This window comes from Balaenoptera physalus, assembly GCF_965194825.1.
Source record: "Balaenoptera physalus genome assembly, chromosome: 1".
In the NCBI taxonomy this organism is placed as follows: domain Eukaryota; kingdom Metazoa; phylum Chordata; class Mammalia; order Artiodactyla; family Balaenopteridae; genus Balaenoptera; species Balaenoptera physalus.
The window spans coordinates 55,378,184-55,399,639 of NC_138882.1; the positions used below are offsets into that span (position 1 = coordinate 55,378,184).

Below are 21,456 nucleotides of genomic sequence, written 5' to 3' on the forward strand. Positions count from 1 at the left end.
AAAGGCAGGGAAGAGGGCTCAGACACCTCTGGCTCCAGGCCCAGAGGCTGCAGTGCAAGAAACCAGCAATTCCAGACTTTTCCCCTTGCAACCACTGCAGAAAATAGCTTCTTAGGGAGCAGCCCAGATACATGCACATGAGGACAGCCAAGTGAGCAAGGGAACAGAGCAGTCATGGAGAATCAGGGCTCTCTGACTTAGGCCATCTCCTCTGACCTTCCATTCCTGATGTAGCATCTGCTCTGGGTCCCCCAAGACTGGGCGTGGTTTTTAGGAGCCCAAGGAGGCTTCCTTCCACCTCTACCCTGCACACTGCTTTGTCGGTGCCTGAAATTCCTTTCATGGGAGATAAAATCCTTAACTCCACAATTAAAGATAAGAGGTTAAGTTGCCTAGGGAAACTAATGCATTATTATGAGGTGTTTTTGTCAAGTTGTAAAAGACTTAAAAGGTTATAGAATCCTCTTCTGTTTTGATGGGAGCAATGAGAAGGCAGAAGGACCAAGAGATCAAGACCGGGCAGACTACATTGAAAAGAACCACCCCAGGTTTACTGTTACCTGGAATCTTAATGACTTTTCATGAATTGTCTTTAAGAAATGAAAATGCCTGAGGCCTAGTGTTCCTCTGGCTCATATTATAGAAATGATGCAGCGAGCCCAAGCCAGAGCACTAGGTGAGGAGAGGTGGAGATGGCAGGTGACAGACAAGCTATACTTCCTAACAACAAGTATTTGTCACCACCTGGGCTGCCCAACATCCTCAAGATCCATTTACTCTTTCTGGGGCAACCGGAACCTCTGAAGGTCAGAAGGTTGCAAGGCTGTGAGGACCCGGTTCTCCTGATTTTTGATTCTTCTTCTCAGCACAGTTCTTGGCTTCTGCATTTTCCACTGAAGACAGCTGGGAGGGAGTGAACAGAGAGGTCTTGGAGTGGGGAACCAGCTGCCAGATATAACGACCAAGATCAGTTTTCCTCGAACTTACATTGTCATCCATATAACCCCTCTTTATTTTATGACCTACTCTTGATGTTTCATAGTCCTATAATTACACAGGGACTGACACACTATTTGTGAAGACATGCCATTCTGTTATTTTAGTCTATGACAATAGTTTGTACCAACATTATTAAGTAGAAGTGGCCAGACCCAAGAAACAGACACTGGAAAGTTGAAAAGGTTAATGACAGTGTCATAAAGAAGCTGGTGGACTGTTGGCAAACATCGCTTCACTAAGGTTTTTTAGAAATTTGGAACTTACGTGAGTCCCCAGAGGGAAAAGGAGATATTACATGCGCAGATATTTTATTTATTGTCTTCTCCCCAAACAGTAAGTAATAGATGAAATCACAGGGTTATAGAATTGTATTACCTTTTGGCTTTGGCCAAGTAATACTTTAATTTTTCAGCTAGAGATAACAGACAGCTCCTATTACTCAGAGGCAGGGGAAGGGCTACTGTAAAAGCTTCCCATAAGGGGATTTGTTCTGGGCTTTAGTGGCTCCTGGGGGAAAATGCACAGGGTGCTGGATGATCTAGGGAAGAGTGTCAAGGATTAGGGTAAGCTCCCTCCCAGAGGCAGGCCAGTCAGATTTACAGTGATTCATGAGCTGAGCTTTCTGAATCCCAGTAGTGATCATGGCTTATTTCTCCTTCCCAGCTCTTCATGCCCAGCCCCTAACCTCACATTAAAAGCTCAAAAGGCCAGTAGGTCAATGCTTGAATCCTCCTAGCATTCATGTCCTGCAGGATCTGGGGTCAGGCATTCCTGGCTATATGAGAAAGGATACTAATGATTACTACATGTGTATAAATCAGGTTAGATTAAACTATGCTGCAGTTACAGACAACCCGAAATCTCAGGGGCTTAGCAGCAAAAATTTATTTCTTGCTCCTGCAAAATCTACTATGATTCCCAGCAACTATCCAGGAAGCTGTCCCCATCCATCCAATCACCCCTCCACCCACCCACCCACCCATCCACCCATCCACCCACCCACCCATCCACCCATCCACCCACCCATCCACCCATCCACCCATCCACCCATCCACCTATGCATCCATCCATCCATACATACATCCGTTCATCCATCCACCTACCTATGCATCCATCCATCCACCCACCCACCCATCCATCCATCCATCCATCCATCCATCCATCCATCCATCCATCCATCCATCCACCTATCCACCTACCTATGCATCCACCCATCCACCCATCCACCCATCCATCCATCCATCCATCCATCCATCCATCCATCCATCCATCCATCCATCCATCCATCCACCTACCTATGCATCCACCCATCCACCCACCCATCCATCCATGCATCCATCCATCCATCCATCCATCCATCCATCCATCCACCTACCTACCTATGCATCCACCCATCCACCCATCCATCCATCCATCCATCCATCCGTCCGTTCATCCATCCAGGCTGCTCCAGTCTTTAGGCCCCTATCATGTCAACCCATGGCCTCTAAATTCTCCACCAAAGGGAAAGAGGGAAGCTGGAGAAATTGAGCCTTTTTAAAATTCTACCTGAGTCACTTACCATATGATGATATGATCTTGCAAACTTTAAGGTGGCTGAAATTTGTAATCTTCCATGTTCCTGGGAAGGAAAAGATAACTGCATATTGGTAAGAACTGGGTGCTGTCTACCATAACGTCCTTCTCATGTGCCATACTTTTGAAAACAAATGATGTGCCTGTCTATATTATTATCCCTGGTTTTCAGAGTAGGACATTGGGATTCAGAAAAGTTAAGGACTTGCCAACATTCAAGACAGGTCTGCTCAACTCTCATAGACAGGGTGTATGTTTGTTTGATTTTTACCTTGGGTACCAAGGGTTGTTTTCATTATATACACTATTATCTTCAATCCAAACCGGTTTTCATTCCTATGTTTAATTATTTATTGCCTTTTCTTTTACTCAGGCCCAGCCACTCCTTTAGGGAACAATTCAAATCAGTTCATGTATATGTACTTATATATTTATATAGTTTCTGTGTTCTTGTAATATATGTGTTCCTTTGAATGGCCTATGCACTTTCAACCCTGGCATACCATCTCTCAAAATGTGCATTAATGATCTCTGGCAAGACCTTATAAGCATAGTGAAGGGGAGAGAGAAATAATTATTGGGTACATGTGATCACTTTAAACAGTCCAGGCAGAAATCCCTCATTTTCCCTGTAGTAGTCTTGGTTATGTGTATGTGTTTCGCATTTAATAATGTACTCAAATACCCCAACCCTATGTTTTGCCTCTGCTAGTCATAGTTAACCTTAGATAAGGCAGTTAATGAGGGTCTCAGGGTCTCAGTTTTACCATCTATGACTTGAAGCCAAGGCTAGCTTCCCTGTACCCCCAAAGGATGTCTTGATGTTTAATTACTTCAAAAGGCAATCTGAAAAGGAAATCACCAGGATTTCCTTGGAGGCTGGAGCTTTGCAGATATAGGTATCCTCCACTTTTTGAAAGTTCCCTTTATGCCACTCTTTGCTTTTACAAAGGAGCTATATTAGTACCAGTTTTCATTTACAGAAAGAAATCCAAAGAGGATTTTCACTTTTATGAAAAAAAGGCAAAATGCAAAATTAGTGTTTAGGGTTTGTTTTTCAGAGAGTTGTTATAGAGGCAAAGTGTGCACCAAGCAGGGAGAGTGGCACCGCCAAGGTCCTTCCCCTGGAACTACAATCAGCATCTCAGCAACAAGACACCAAGCTCTGAACTGTGTCTGCAAGCATCTATACTTTATCTCAGTTTATTTTGTGCATCCATTAGCAAGATGTGTCCTAAGGTAATTGCTTCTTCACTTTATGCCGTTTCAACATAGAAAAGGTTTCACAGCAACACTTTACTTCCAGATAGTGGGAGAAACCTGTGTAAGCTCTTATTATCCTTTTTTTTTTTTTTAAATTAATTAATTTATTTATTTATTTATTTTTATTTTATTATTTTTGGCTGTGTTGGGTCTTCGTTTCTGTGCGAGGGCTTTCTCTAGTTGTGGCAGGTGGGGGCCACTCTTCATCACGGTGCGCGGGCCTCTCACTATCGTGGCCTCTCTTGTTGCAGAGCACAGGCTCCAGACGCGCAGGCTCAGTAATTGTGGCTCACGGGCCTAGTTGCTCCGCGGCATGTGGGATCTTCCCAGACCAGGGCTCGAACCCGTGTCCCCTGCATTGGCAGGCAGACTCTCAACCACTGCGCCACCAGGGAAGCCCTTATTATCCTTTTTTCCCTTGTGACAGATTTACAGCCTGTTGGACTCACTTGGTACCTGTCACTTACCTTCCTCTTGATCCCTTCCTACAGAGCTTTATCCATCACTGCATCTCAGGATCAAAAGAGTTTCTAGAATCAGGCTCATGGGGTATGGTGCTGGCAGTGCACTGTTCTTTTCAAGACACCATAGGTGCTGGGCTGCCTTCTGCAGTAGCAAGAGGTATTTTAGGAGAGGCCAAAGTCTGGTCTACTTGTGGTTACCCAGTCTACACTATTTAATTAGCCCCAACTCTATTAAGAAATGTGAATGCTTTCCTTAGCAGAGAGGACCTTATCTTGATTTGTCTATCTTTCCTAACTACTGGCTTCCTTGTCCAAACTTTCTAAAATAGCATTCTCCATTATTCCCAGTTGGCTCATTTTTTTTCCTTAATCCTTTCTACTATCTGACATTTTGTATATTTATTATTTAGTATTTCTCTTTACCCCACCTCACTCAACAACACAGACAACTGGAATATAAGTTTAGCGAGAGTAGGAACTCTGTTGTATTTACTGTTCCTTTCTCAGTGCCCAGACAGTTCCAGGAACATAGCAGGACACAATTTTTTGAATGAATGGCCTGTAGGTACACTTGAACACTGCCTCTTATGTGTATCTGTCCCTCAACTGTGTGTCTCTGAGCTGGGTATACAGTGAGAAGACTGTATATTAAAAAATAACACCCCATACCTTGCCTTAAGTTACAGTGTAGTTAGGAGACAAGGCTAAGTTGCATGAGATGAAACTTCACAGCTCTCTTGAGTGATTCTAATTGTATTCATTGTACTGTGCCTTCTAAGCTCCCCTTGTGCAGGCCTTGTGGGCAGGTGATTTTTCTTTATTTTCTTTCTTAAATTGAGACTCTTTGCTCTAGCAGTTAACAGCTGTGGTATTTCACCTCCAAGCTGTCTGCTGCCCAGGAGTGTGTTAGCTTATCCATACCCATTTGGTACATCTGTCTTCGAGACTAGCTCCTTCTCAGCCTGCCCCAACTATTCTTTAACCCTGTAAGTCATTTTAATCGGAGATGCTCTGCAGGTGAAAGTTATCCCGTGCATGCCATATAAATTAATATTATGATGCGGAGACCATTCCATTTGTCTAGAGATTTGCAGTGATTTACTTTTCATGGGTAAAGTTTTATTCAAGTCTTAACAGTGAAACATAAAACTGTTACAATTGTAATGAAACCTATAAAAGCACAGAAGGTAGTCTCCACTAAAAATGTCCCAGAGGGGATTATGATACCTCTGAGAACAAATTGAGGAAAGCTTTGGTTAGTCATTCACAAAGGTCCCCTCAGCATATTTAGGGTGATCCCAGACCAGGGTCTTGAACCAATATTGTTTATAACTCTGGCTCACAGCCTCTAATCAACATCAAAATTGGAAACTCTGAGTGTTTACAGAATCCTAAAAAGTGTCCTTAAAGAAAGGTGAACTTATTTTTAAGCCTTTTGGAACAGGTTGGTTGTAGTAGGGCATAGATGGCATGATTACATTAGAATAATTTTAGGTGATTTTTATTAAAGGAACCACTTTTAAAGGTATGGCTGTAGGAAAACCATAAGTGACAGTGTACTACCCTGGAACTAGTAACAGTAGGGCTCCAGTTCCACCCCTCTATCTGAAGGAGTGGGGAGACCAAGTGGTTCCTTGAGCTTTGGGACAAACAACTTTTCTGGAGGGCGTCGTTTGACTATAGTTAAGATTACCGGAAACACAGCCAGCCTACGGCAACCCTTCAGGAGGGGAACTAGGGAAATTCCTCCCTCACTCTAGCCTTCTGCCATTGCTCCTGATTGGCCAAACTCAACTGGAAGCCACAGGACAAGGGGACTCAGGTAATCTACATAGGTTAGACTTGTGGGAAACAGAGCAGTGTGATACATACTCAAGACTGGATCAGCATGGGAACAGCAGGAGTTGAAGGGCTTCCTTAACGGGGAGGAGATAGCTGGGAGAAAATGTCAATGCCAGGATCTCAGACATCATAGCAGTGGAGATGATAGCTCTTCAAGTGCTATAAAACCCTGGCAATGCACAGGTCCACTGGAAGCTCTTCTTAGGCAAAAACAAGTTACAAAAGTTTTGCTTCCTGCCTAGTTTTCTGAATGTGTCAGGGCATGGCAGAGGGGAAGGGGAAAGAGAAATAAGAGTCTTGGGAAAGTTGGACTCCAAACCTAGGGATAAGACTCTTTTAATATTGCAATAGTCATTGGTGTCACAGATTTCACTATTAAAGCTTTTAGCTTTTTTTGCTTACTCTTCAGACTTTAGGATTTCAAAACTTTATTTTGTAATTTGGGATTAAGGTGAGAAATATTTTGGGATCATGGCAGATCTTTATAAAGTTACTGGTATGAATCACCATTTGCTTGTGTAGTCTTCATCAGCCTCTCAGAAAAAGTTGTGCCCATCTTCCCAGGCTCTCAGAAAGGATTTAGAGCAATGAGAATAAGCAGAAGTGGGTGAGGCTGGTGCTTGTCAAGGTCTCTAGCCTTGATGAAGAAAGTGTTCCAGAGACCAGACAAGTGTGTGAACCATTAATCAAAGCAAGAGTTTTTCAACCTTTCATTTTTTGCCACATGTTGTTGATTTTGCCTTGTATGCTTAACTGCCCTGCCTTATCTCTTCACTGTTTATCTACCTTAAGAATGCCATCTGACATAGGTACTTATGAATCCTTACTTATTTACAAATTTTGTTGATCAGTGTTAAGTTAATCATATCTCTCCATTCATGGTAGGTTGCTACCGGTCCACATAAGTTTATTCATTCATTCATTTCCTCCTATGCTATTTCCTTCTCTGTGCCCACAGGCAACCATTCTATCTAATGTGCATCTTTTTGCTTGGATGTATTATCTTAAAATGTAAATTATTGTTTTGTACACATGTATTTTAAATTTACATAAATTGTATTATGTTATATATGTAGCAGAACTGTGTTTTCAGATCCATCCATGTTATTATATGTATATAAACAGTACTGCTTCTAACTTATTGCATGAAATACATTCATTTAGGCAAAGAATATCATACTAATGATATTAGCCCCTTAATAAATATCATACCACAGTTTGCCTATCCACTCTCCCATTGATGGGCACTTAGATGATCTCTAACTGCTTACCATCTCAAGCCATGCTTTACTGAATACCCTTGCACAGAGATCAAGTGTTCTTATGATCCCACACCTTCACTAACACTGGCATTAACCAGCTTTCTAATCCTTGCTGCTTTAATTGGTATAAAATGACATCTTGTTGTTGCTCTAATTTACAGTTTTCTGATTACTACTAATTTTGAGCATGGCTTCATATATTTGATGGTCATTTAGGTTTCCTCCCTGTGAATTGTGTGTTCCTATCCTTTGCCCATTTGCAAATTGATCTGTGTTTGTGTGTGTGTGTGTGTGCGTGTGTGTGTATTTTAATGTTGACTTGCAGAAGTTCCTTACATATTTCAGATGGAATTTTTTGGGGAGGGGTTGAGATGTTCGAAACATATTCTCCTAATTTATTATCTCTTTATTAACTTTGTGATACCCTTTGTTGAAGAGAAAAATAGTTAATTTTCATGGAAAACTTTTTTTTTGGTCATAATTTGTGCTTTGGAAGTTTTGTTTAAGAAATCCTTCACACTCAGGCTACATAGATATTCTCCTACAGTTTTTTTCTGCTTAACTTCTATAAATATACTGTTTACATTGAAATCTTTAATCCATCCACTTTCCAGCTTTGAATGAGATATTAAGTAGAGATCCAGTTTTAGTTTTCTCTATGTGCTGAGCTACTTGCCCCAGCGTTACTCAGTAAACAGCATTCTTTCCATTTTCATTCGTGCTGCCATCTTTATCATGCATTAAGTTCTCATACATACATGGCTCTCTCTCTCAACTACCATTGTTCTCAATGGAGCAATGCTGTTCCATTGTCCATATTTGGTTCTTGTGCCAATATCACCTTGTTTTTATTGCTATGGCGTTAGGACTATTTTAAATATCTGATAGAGTAACTCTCTGCTTCTATCATTTAAACTTCTTTTTTTCAGGGTTGTCTTAAATATTTGTGGGTCTTTAATTTTTCATATAAGATCTCAAATGTTTATAGAGTTTCTCAAAATTCCAGCTGATATTTTGAATGAGATTTTATTGAATTTATAGATTAATGTGGGGGAGAACTGACATCTTTATGATATTAAAATCCTGTAGATTTTTATTATTGATCTTGAATGCTCTAAACTTGCTGAATTCTCTTTTACATCTGTCTGCAAATAATGACAGTTTTTGTTTCTTTTTCAGAATATCTTATTTCTCTTATGTCCTCATTTCTTTCCTTATCGTGTTGGCTAGGACTTCTAGTACTGTGTTAAAAATTGTATTGCTAATGGTGACTTCCTTTTTTTGCTCCCAGTTTTATAGGGAAAATACCTAAAATTCTCCATTAAATATAATGTTGTTATAGGTTCTTGTGATATTACCTTTAAAAAGTTAAAAAAGTTGACTGGTTTCCTACTTTGATAAGAATATTTTAAAAAATATGTCATCATAAATGGAGGTCAAATACTATTTCTGCATCAGTTGAGAGAATCATATTTTTATTTTTAATTCTATTATGTTGTGAATTACATATATAGATTTCTATGATTTTTTTCTTTCCAGTTTTATCAAGACTTAATTGACATACAGCGCTGTGTAAGTTTAAGGTGTATGTATAACGATTTGACTTACATATATCATGAAATGATTACCACAACAAGGTTAGGGAACATTATCATCTAATGTAGATACAAAATAAAGAAAAGGAAACAATTGTTTTTTCTTGTGAAGAGAACTCTTAGCATTTACTCTCTTAACTTTCTTATATAACATACAACAGTGTTAATTATATTTATCATGTTGTACATTACATCCCTAGTACTTATTTTTCTAACTGGAAGTTTGTACCTTTTGACTGCCTTTATCCAGTCCTCCTCCCCGACTCTGGTAACCACAAATCTGATCTTTTTTACTATGAGTTTGTTTGCTTGTTTGTTTTTGAAATATAATTGACCTACAACCTATGTTCATTCCTGGTGCATGACATGGTGATATGATATTTCTATGCATTACATTTCTCGGATTATATACATTTCTCTGATTTTTTATTTTTTAAAGAGAGGGGGGCTGACTATATATTTTTTAATTAATTAATTAATTAATTATTATTATTATTATTTTTTTTACAAGGAGAACACCAAACGTACTTTATTAGCACAAAAAAGCAGCCGTAACAAGGCACAGCAAGCGGAAACATACATTAGCAGTCAAAGGGTTAGTGCTGCATACAAATATAGCTTTTCTTTTTTGTGGCCTTGGCGATAGCCATTGGGATGTAAAAGAACTTTCTGTAGCAGCAGGTAAGGAAACTAAGGAGCACTCACCAGTGGTACAGAGCACGTTAACAAAAAGACAGAAGAATGGATTCGACTACTTTAGTGCAAAATGTCCAGGACGGAACTGTAAATTCAGTCCAATACTAAGAAGCAAACACTAGAACTTGGTATTACTTCCAAAATAGCTCACTCAAGTAGTATTGCATACTATTCTAAGTGACAAAAAGGTGCTAAGTAAAGTTATTTACAGATAAAATGGTTGTACAGTACCTTTTAAATCAGCAATTTAGGTTTAAGATTTTCCATTAAAAATTAAGTGCACTGAAATTCTATAACTTGTACTTAAGCAATTCAGCTATGAGACTTTACAACAAAGAGATAAATACTGCCATCCAAATTATGAATTACAGTTTAACAATAATCTCAACAATGAGCAACCACTGTAGTATTATCTGACTTGTTTGGGTATCTTTTAGTCTCATTTTCTTCACGGTTCACAAACTCATCACGGGCATAGAAAAAGATCCACCTTTAATGAATCAGCGATTTGACTGCACATGTCAACTTAAAAAAATCACACGCAGGCCTACTTTGCAGCAGCTATTCCCAATGTGTTATGTTAAAGTACTCATTAAAAAATGAATACCTAAGGCCTTAAATAAAATTCTACTACCAACTTTTCATAAGTCTGAAATTTTAAGAACTACTACTTAGAAAACCTGGTTTACTTAACAGTACCTTTTGCAGAAGAGAAAAGGAGACTGACTATAAACTATATCAACACTTACGTGAACTGCACTATGCCCTTGTGGCCAGAAATTGCATTTTTTTCCTAAAAGGAAGGCAGTCTTTATTGTTTGGACTTGCAAAGCTTAATTTATAGTAACTACAAACATCATTACTTTTGGAAGGTTATAGAAAAATTCTTAGAAAAAATAATAATTTCAGACATTAGTCACGCTGTTGAAATATTCATCCAATATTAATAATTTGTTCTTCAGTAAGAAATAGAATTCTTCATAGCAAATGCCCCAGAGTTGCTTCACTCAGTTACTACAGCCATTAAAAACCAAACTGTCAGCTAAATCGGCAGAATGTTTTTGTAGCCTTACTGAACACCTGTAGCTGTATCCTCTGTTGTCTCAATAGACACCACGTTTATCTGAGTAAGTAACAGCAGATTGCACCTGACAAATACTAACACTAAGCTTACATACTGTGCTGAAAAAAACCTAACACTGATATGCGTGCTTGCTAGAGGTGTACTGCCCGATGCACATAAAAGCAGATCTAGTTAATGCCCTTTGGGGACAGGAGGGTTCACTTTGCCTTGACTGGTTCTCGTTCTAGCCAGCGAACTCTAACTTTTTGTTTATAATGATACTCTTTTAAAAAATCCTGTGACATTGACGGTAAAGGGAGCCCATCAATTCCATCATACGTAGTGCATCTGCAGATGACTGCACGGCAGATGTACTGCAGGCTAAAAGGGAAAGTCCTATTTAGTGATATCGTAAGCAATGGTTCAAAAAACATGCAAGAACTGGGGTCTTTGTAATGTTCCAAAAGTCCTGTTACAGTGGAGGAGTGAAACACACACGGGTCGTGAGCATCAAAACTAAAGTTGTGATTCCACTGTTCGATTCGGGCATGCAGGGATCTGTTGTAGCGACGGAAGCTCACAGAGAAGAGGTAGTCCTCCTGCGCAGAGTCCCTGAGCAAAAATGTACCTTCAGGTTTCCCTTCCAGAAGGGCTTCTGCTTCGTAACGGTCCCTCACTCCCCAGTAACAGGGATTACCTGTGCTCTGAAGCAAATCCGGCATGAGGCAGTGTATGTAATCAATCTGTGTATGGACTTTCTAAGCTCCCTGTCTGCTAACGTGGGCATGGCTGTCTCCAGATACCTGACGTTGCTTCTGCCTCCGTGACTGCAAACATAGCGTGGTTGTGTCCTCTTCAGAGTCACAGTTAGCTTGTGGAATTGCAGAATTGTCCCCATTTATTTCAGTCATTCCAGGAGCTAACTTTGGTCCCAGTTTATATAACGGGTTAACCTGTGCAGTGGCTTCAAACGTATGTATTTGTGCGTTGGGAGGGGGGTCAACCCCTTCTTCAATACTAAGCCGCCTTCTCTCTCGAAGCCTATCTTCTTCATCTTCTGTAGAAACCAAGGATGGATCAAATGTATCAAAAAATGTTGAATATGGGCTCACAGGGGCTGTATGCTGTTTAATCAAATGCCATTTTTGGGCCAAATCCGAGCCAGCAGGAAAAGGGCATTTCTCAAGCATTAATTCAGAAAGGTGTATTTTTCTTTTATTAGAAAAGAGGGGCTTTGACTGCTTGTTGTAAGTTCTCATGGGAAAACACAAGCCCACAGTATCCTGCAACCTCTGTCTCAGAGAGCGACTTCCTATGGCTCTGCTGGAAACGCTGTCCATGTCGTGTACAGAGCTTACACCGTATCGCCTCTCTCTCCTTTGAAGTCCACTTCGAGTTCTACCAAACTTTTTATCAGTATCCAGTGAACTCCGTGTCTTTGTAGAACAGGAATGTTTCTTCTTCCCACCCCAAGGAGCATGTGGAGAGTAGGAATCTCTTCTTGTGAGTCTCGTTCTTGGGGTGACACATGAGTCATTATCCTTTTCAACGCTTATTTCAACAATCTGAGGAATTTCAGTGGCACAGTTTTGGTTTCTCCTCGAAGAATTCTTTGAAGGGCTTAACCCCAGTTGTAAGGCAACATTTTCTCTTAAGGGACTGCTTTGTTGCTGAGGAGCTGAGTCTCCTATACAGATGTTTTTGTCTCTGACAAACATCTGTTGGAGTTCATATCCACATTTTCACTACGGCTTCCTCCCTCATGACTGAAGAGATTCTGACACCTGTATTTGAAGTTATTCCACATTTTCCCCACTTTATCCATTGATTATAAGACCGGTCGGGGCGCGCGGGGCGGCCTCATCCAGGGGCACCTGCGGCCAGGCAGGACGGGCCCGGACGGCGCAGTCACCGAGAGGGCGAGCCCGCCCACCCGCCGGTCCCGTCCCGTTCCCTCCGACTGCCCGAGCGGGCGCAGTCTGGCTTCCTCCAGACGGAGTCCGGGGACCCCAGCTCCGCCGGATGCCCCCGCCAAGCCCCCACCCCTTTCCCCGGCCACCTCCCCCTCTTCACCTTTTTCCCCTCCCCCCTCCCCCTCCCCCCTCCCCCCTCCCCCCTCCCCCCTCCCCCCTCCCCCCTCCCCCCAACCCCCACCGGAATATTATTATTATTATTATTATTTTGGCTGTGTTGGGTCTTCGTTTCTGTGCGAGGGCTTTCTCTAGTTGCGGCAAGCGGGGTCCACTCTTAATCGCGGTGCGCAGGCCTCTCACTATCGTGGCCTCTCTTGTTGCGGAGCACAGGCTCCAGACGCGCAGGCTCAGTAGTTGTGGCTCACGGGCCCAGTTGCTCCGTGGAATGTGGGATCTTCCCAGACCAGGGCTCGAACCCGTGTCCCCTGCATTAACAGGCAGATTCTCAACCACTGCGCCACCAGGGAAGCCCCATTTCTCTGATTTTTTTTGAAACCACTCTTTCAATACTGAAATAACCTGCACATAATCATTTTTTACATTTTTCATGCAAAATTAAAAATAACAAATAGGGAGAAGTGTATAACCATCTTCTATTTACCCACCACCTAAATTCAAAAATTATTAACTCATAGTTCATCTTGCTTCATCTTTTGCCCCTTCTTCACATCCCACAAAATGGATCATTTCAAGCAAATTCCAGACATTTTATTATTTCATTAAAAAATGCTTCAGTGTGCATTTTTCAAAGAAAAGATCTTTAAAACTGCATAATTGCCCTATCATCAGGTTGCATTTATGTTTAACCATTTTGCTAAAATTTTATTTAGATTTTTCATCTACATTTAATATTATTACTTTAATTTCTTATCATTTTAATTTGGTTTTAAAGAAAATATTGATTATTATTGCCTTGTGAAATTAGTCTGGTGGTTTTTACTTTCTCTCTTCTCTTGAAAAGTTTGTACAATTTAGAAAATAGCTAATTCTTAGAATTTTGGCAGAATTCATCCCTAAAACAATCTGAACATGGGGAGTATAATTTTTTTTGAAAGGGCGGTCTTTAGCTTAGACTTCACCTTTTAAAAGTATTTATTTGCCTATTCCTTTCCTCTTTTTCTTCTTGAACTAATTTTAGCACTTCACATCTTCTATTACTTCTAGGTCTCAAAGTTATTAATATGTAGGTGCTCACAATATCATCATTTGAATCTCTGTTGTATTTATAGTTGTTTGCTGTTTTCCCCCTGTATTTTATTTATTTGTATATTTCTTTTTTTTTCTTTGATCAGTTTTACTGAGGTCTCTTTCTCTTGATCTTTTCAAAAAACCAGCTTGAACAATGAACAATACACATTACCAAGACATTAAAAAAATCTATTGAAGTATAGTTATGTACAGTATTTTGTTAGGTTCAGGTGTACAACATATTGATTTGACATTTAAATCCAATGCAAAATGATAACCATAATAAGTCTAGTAAACAATTATCACCATACAAAGTTATTACAGTATTATTTACTATATTCCTTATGCTGTGCGTTACCTTCCTGTGATTTACTTATTTTATAACTAGAAGTTTGTACTTCTTAATCCTCTTCACCTATTTCAGCCAACCCTTGCCCCTTCCCCCACGCCCTGGTAATCATCAGTTTGTTCTCTATGTCTATGAGTATGTTTCTGTTTTGTTTTGTTTTCTTATTTCATTTGGTTTTTAGATCCACATGTAAGTGAAATCATATGGTATTTGTCTTTCTCTATCTGACTTATTTCACTTAGCACAATACTGTTTAGATCTGTCCAAGATGTCCCAAATGGCAAGATTTCATTTTTTTAATGGCTGAATAATATTCCATTGTATATAGATATAACACATCTTCTTATCCACTCATCTATTGATGGAGAGTTTCCACAACGTGGATGTTGTAAATGCTGCAATAAACCTAGAGGTGCATATATATTTTTGAATTATTATTTTTATTTTCTTTGGGCAAATACCCAGAAGTGGAATTGCTGGATTGTATGGTAGTTCTTTTTTAAATATTGTGAGGAACCTCCATAGTGTTTTCCATAGTGACTGCACCAATTTATATTACCGTTTACAGTACACAACGGTTCTCTTTTCTCCACATCCTTGACAATACCTGTTATTTGTTGTGTTTTTGATGATAGTCATTCTAAGAGGTTGGAGGTACTATCTCATTCTGGTTTTGATTTGTGTTTCCCTGATGATTAGCACTGGAGAGCATCTTTTCATTTGTGTCTGTTTTCCATCTGAATGCCTTCTTAGGAAAAACAAGTTCTTAGGTCTTCTGTTTTTAATTGGATTCCTTTTTTTTTATATTGAGTTTTGTGAGTTCTTTATTTTGCATTTTAACCTCTTATCTGACATATCATTGGCAAATATCTTCTCCCATTTAGTAGGTTGCCTTTTCATTTAGATGGCTTCTTTTTGCTGTGCAAAATCTTTTTAGTTTGATGTAGTCCCATTTGTTTATTTTTATTTTTTTGCCCTTGCCTGAGGAGACAAATCCAAAAATATATTACTAAGACTGATAAAAAGTGTTTGCCACCCTTCTAGAAGTTCTATGGATTCAGGTCTAATATATAAGTCTCTAATAAGTTTTGAGTTTATTTTTGTGTATGGTATAAGAAAGTGGTCCAGTTTCCTTCTTTTGCATGTAGCTGTCCAGTTTTCCTAACACAATTTATTGAACAGGCTCTCTTTTACCCATTGTATATTGTTGCATCCTATGTCAGATTAATTGACCATATGTGTGTGGGTTTATTTCTGGGCTCTCTGTTCTGTTATATTGATCTGTCTGTTTTTGTGTAAATACAATATTGCTTTGATTTTTATAGCTTTGTAGTATGGTTTGAAATCAGGAAGTGTGATATCACCAGCTTTGTTCTTCTTTCTCAAGATTGCTTTGGCTATTTGGTCTTTTGTGGTTCCATGCAAACTTTATTTGTTCTAATTCTTAGAAAAATGCCATTGGTATTTTGATAGGGGTTACATTGAATCTGTAGGTTACTTTGAGTGGTATGGACATTTTAACAATATAGTAGTTCTCCCAGTCCATGAGCATGGTATATCTTTCCTTTTATATGTTTTGTTTCAATTTCTTTCATTAATGTCTTAAAGCTTTCATAGTACAAGTCTTTCACCTCCTTGGTTAAACTTATTATTTTATTTTTTTTGATGCAATTGTAAGCAGGATTTTTAAAAATTTTCTCTTTCTGATAGTTCACTGTTAGTATATAGAAAAGCAACAAGTTTCTTTGTATTGATATTATATTCTGCAAATTTACTGAATTTATTTATTCTAATAGTTTTTTAGTGGAGATTTTTAGGGTTTTCCATATGTAGTATCATGTCATCTGCAAATAGTGACAGTTTTACTTCTTCCTTTCCAATTTAGATGACTTTTATTTCATTTTCTTGTCTGATTGCTATGGCTAGGACTTTCAATACTATGTTAAATAAAAATAAAGGGAGTGGTTATCCTTGTATTTTTCCTGGTTTTAGAGGAAAAGCTTTCAGCTTTTTACCATTGAGTATGATGTTAGCTGTGTGTTTGTCATAAATGGCCTTTATCATGTTATGTTCCCGCTATGCCATTTTTGATGAGAGTTTTTAACTTTATTTATTGACTGATTGATTGATTGTCTGTGCTGCATGTCTCACAGGATCTTAGTTCCCCAACGAATGATTGAAACCAGGCCACAGCAGTGAAAGCGCTGCATCCTAACCACTGGACTGCCGGGGAACTTGAGAGTTTTTATCATGAATGGCTGTTGGATTTTGTCAAATACTTTTTCTGTGTTTATTGAGATGATCATGTGATTTTTTTTCCTTCCTTTTATTAATGTGGTGTATCACATTGATTGCGAACATTGAACCATCATTGCATCCCTGGAATAAATCCCACTCAATCATGGTATATGATCCTTTTTATATATTATTGAATTTGATTGCTAATATTTTGTTGAGGATTTTTGTATCTTTATTCATCAGAGATATTACACATATTCATCTGTAATTTTCTTTTTCATTAGTGTCTTTTTCTAGTTTTGGTATCAGGGTAATGGACACCTTATAGAATGAATTTGGGAGTGTTCCTTCCTCTTCAGTTTTTTGGAATATTTTGAGAAGTATAGTTATTAGCTCTTATTTATGTTTGGTAGAATTCCCCTGTGAAGTTCTTGGTCCTGGGCTTTTGTTTTGCTGAGTGTTTTTTGTTTGTTTTTTTACAAATTCATTTTCAGTAGTAGTGATAAGTCTGTTCAGATTGTCTGTTTCTCCCTGATTCTTGGCAGAAATTTGTCCATTTCTTCTAGGGTGTCCAATTTGTGGCATATAACTGTTTGTAGTAATCTCTATTAATTGTTTGTATCCCTGTGGTATTATTTTTAATTTTTCCTCTTTTATTTCTTATTTTGCTTATTTGGGTCTTCTCTCTCTTTTTTTTTTTTTCTTGATGAGCCTGGCTAAAGTCATATCAATTTTGTTTATCTTTCCAAAAAAAAACAGCTATTGGTTTCACTGATATTTTCTATTGGCTTTTTTTTTTGTCTCTATTTTATTTATTTTTCTCTCTGATTTCTATTATTTCCTCCTTTCTGCTGACTTTCAGCTTTGTTCTTTTTCTAATTCCTTTAGTTGGTAGGTTAGGTTGCTTATCTGACATTTTTCTTTTTTTGTTGATATACCCTGTATCTTAAGTATCTTAGAACTGCTTTTACTGCATCCCACATATTTTGGAAAGTTGTAATTTTATTTTCATTTGTCTTAAGTTAGTTTCTGACTTCCTCTTTGATTTCTTCATTGACCCATTGGCTTTTTAGTAGCCTGTTGTTTAGTCTCCATTTGTTTGTGTTTTCCCGTTTTTCTTCCTGTAACTGATTTCTAGTTTCATATTGTTGTAGTCAGACAAAATGCTTGATATAATTTGTATCCTCTTAAATTTCTTGAGACTTGCTTTGTGGCCTAGGACATGATCTATTCTGGAGAATGTTCCATGTGTACTTCCAAAGAATGTGTGTTCTGCTGGTTTGGATGAAACGTCTTGTAGTTATCTATTAAGTCCAACTGATCTAATGTGTCATTTAAGGCCTCTGATGCCTTATTGATTTTCTGTCTGGATGATCTGTCCACTGATATAAATGAGGTGTTAAAGTCCCCTACTATTACTGTATTATTGTCAATTTCTCCCTTTATGTCTGTTAATATTTGCTTTCTATATTTAGGTTCTCCTATATTAGGTGCATATATGTTAACAAGTGTTATACCCTCTTCTTGTATTGATCCCTTTATCATTATATAACGCTCTTCTTTGTCTTTTGTTATAGACTTTAAAGTCTATTTTGTCTGATAATGAGTATTGCTACCCACACTTTCTTGTCATTTCCATTTGATTAAATATCCTTTTCAATCTCCTCACTTTCAGTCTGTGTGTGTCTTTAGCTCTTCAGTGAGTCTCTTTTAAGCAGCATATAGATGGGTCTTGTTTTTTTTAATCCAATCAACCACTCTGTGTCTTTTGATTGGAGCATTTAGTCCATTGATATTTAAAGTGATTATTGATATGTATGTACTTACTGTGATTTTGGTACTTGTTTTCTGGTTGTTTTTGTAGTTCTCTGTTCTTTTTAGTTCTTCCCTTGTGGTTTGATGATTTTCTTTATTGGTTTGCTTGGGCTACTTTCTTTCTATTTTTTGTATAACTATTATACGTTTTTGATTTGTGGTCACTATAGGGTTCATATATGTTGACCTATAACTATATCTACTTGCTTTAAACTGGTAGTCATTTAATTTCAAACACATTCTAAAAGGTCTATCTATTTTTACTTACCTTCCCCATGTTTTGTGTTTTTGACATTGTATTTTACATCCTCATTTTAATCCCTTCACTGTTGATTGTAGTTATAGTTGATTTTACCATTTTTTGTCTTTTAGTCTTCCAGTTTCCAGTTTGTTTTCAGTGAGGATTGTGTTTTAGATGTGTTCATGGGGGGAGGTAAGTTCCACATTCTCTTACGTTGACATCTTGATCTCCCTCCTTCCTTTGATGACTATTTTTTAGTGTTGTGTTTGTATTTCTTTCTCTTTGTGTGCATGTGTGTGTATGTCTCTTATTGATTTTTGGTTTGTTACTACCATGATGCTCTTATATAACAACCTATGAATATAACAGTCTATTTTAAGTTGATAGTCACTTAAGTTTGAGCACATTCTAAGAGCACTACATTTTTACTCCCTTCTAGATTTAACGTTTTTGATGTCGTATTTTACAACTTTTATTTTGTTTTTCCCTTATCTAATTATTGTAGATATAGATGATTTTAATTTTTTTGTCTTTTAACCTTCATACTAGCTATATATGTGGCTAACTCACTACCTTTATTATATGTTAGCCTTTAGCAGTGAAATTTTTTTTCTTTCACAATTTTTGTATTTCTAGTTATGGTCTTTTCTGTTTAAAGAAGTCCCTTTAACATTTCTTGTAAGGTTGTTTAGTGGTGATGAACTCCTTTAGCTTTTGCTTGTCTGAGAAACTATCTCTTCTTCAATTTTGAATGATAATCTTTCTGGATAGAGTATTCTTGGTTGTGACATTTTTCCCCCAGCACCTTGAATATGCTGTGCTACTTCCTTCTGTCCATGTAAAGTTTCTGCTGAAAAGTCAGCTGGGAGTCTTTTGAGGGCTCCCTTATATAGATCTAGTTATTTTTTGTTTGTTTTTTTGTTTTTGAGATTTTCTCTTTAATGTTTGACATTTTAACCATAATGTGTCTTGGTGTGGGTCTCTTTGGGTTCATCTTGTTTGGGTCTTTCTGTGCTTCCTGAACTTGGATGTCTGCTTCATTCCACAGGTTAAGGAAGTTTTCAGCCATTATTTCTTCAAATAGGTTTTATGCCCCTATATCTCTCTCTTCTCCTTCTGGAACCCCTATAATGTGAATGTTAATATGCTTGATGTTGTCTCTGAGGATCCTCATTTTTTTTGTTGTTTCTTCTTTCTTTTTGCTGTTCTGATTGGATTATTTTCACTACCCTGTCTTCCAGGTCACTGATTTGTTCTTCTGCAACCTCTAATTTGCTGTTTATTTCCTCTAGTGTATTTTTGATTTCAGTTATTGTATTTCTCAGCTCTGATTTTTTTCTATCTCTTTGTTTCATTTCTCACTGTAGTCTTCCATTCTTCTCCTGAGTTAGGTGAGTATTTTTATGAACATTGCTTTGAACTATTTATCTGGTAGATTTCTTATCTCTGTTTCATTTAGTTATTTTTCAGAGCTTCTGTCTTGTTCTTTTACTTTGAACATATTCCTTTGTCTCCTCATTTTGCCAAAAATCTCTGTGTTATGTCTATGTATTAGGTAGCTCAGCTACATTTCCTGGTCTTGTAGGAGTGGCTTTATGTAGAAGGTATCCTGTGGGTCTCAGTAGTGTGGTCTCCACTGGCTGCCAGAGCCGGGTGTTCCAGAAATGTCCCCTGTGTGGGCTGCCCACCTGTGTGGCTGAGCTGCAGTTGCTGCCGGCATGCTAATGTGTAGGTGTGAACCTTGTGCTGCTGGCTGTAAGGCCTGGTTCTGACTGTTGTGGGTGCTCTGGTGTGCTAGTTCAGCCATTGGGCAGGAGCTGCTTTGGAGGGACTCTGATGCCAGACAAGGGCACCTGCCTGCTAGTAAGGTAGATGGGGAGAATAAAAAATGGCACCTGCCAGTGCTGGACCAGGTAGGTAGAAGATGAGCAAAAATAACTTGTACCCACCAATGCCTATGTACCTGAAGAAAGTTCCAACAGATCCCTGCCCCTCCAGCACATGCCCTAAAATTAGTCATTTAATTTTCTTCACTTATGACCCAGGCACTTTTCAAACTGCTGCCTCTGTGCTACTTGAAGTGAGTGACTTTTTGTATGTTCCCTTTAAGAGAAGAGTTTCAGTTTCCTACAGCTCTCTCCCAGACATAAGCCCAGCTGGTGTTCAAAGCCAGATATTATGGGGGCTTGTCTTCCCAGCGCAGGTCCCCTGGGCTGGGGAGCCTGATGTTTGGTTTGGACCCTTTCGTCCTCAGAGAGGACCTTTGTGGCTGTGATACTTCTCCTACTTATGGATTGATGAGCTGGGGGTATGAATACCAACCAGATTGCATCTACCCTCCTATCTGTTTCAATGTGGATTTTTCTTTTTATTCTTAGATGTGAAAATCTTTTCTTCTAGTCTTTAGGTCATTCTCAGAGATAGTTGTTCCATGTGTAGTAGTTTTGGTGTGTCCATGGGAAAAGATGAACCTAGGATCTTTCTACTCTGCCCCCTTGTCCTCCTCCTCAAGATATTTAACTAAGTTTACTTTGCCTATCTCTTGGAGCATTTCTCCTTTTTTCCTTATTTGAATATCTTGCAAGAGTGTTTGAGTGGGGATTTTTGCATGTGAAACCTCCTGAAGTCTTATATAGTTGAAAATGTTTTTGTTATGCGATCATATTTGAATGATAACGTTCTAGATTTGAAACTGTTTTTCCTTCAGTGCTTGAAAATATACTCCAGTATCTTTATCAAAAATTCCATTATCATCTTGTTTTTAGTGTTCTTGAAAATTCTAGTGTTAGCCTGATTTTTGTTACTTAACAGGGAATGCTTTTTCTCTTCCATTTAATATATTTTTCTTTGCTTTAATATACTTTAATTTTATTATAATGTGAATAGGTACGGA

At 38.4% G+C, this 21,456-nt stretch overlaps 1 pseudogene across 1 annotated transcript; it reads right to left on the bottom strand.

Annotated features, from left to right (window-relative positions):
* Positions 1–9,514: 9,514 nt before the first annotated feature.
* LOC309642573 (suppressor of cytokine signaling 5 pseudogene) lies at positions 9,515–12,741 on the bottom strand (annotated as a pseudogene). Its single transcript has one exon. The product of its transcript is annotated as a suppressor of cytokine signaling 5 pseudogene (transcript).
* Between the last annotated feature and the right edge of the window lie 8,715 nt (positions 12,742–21,456).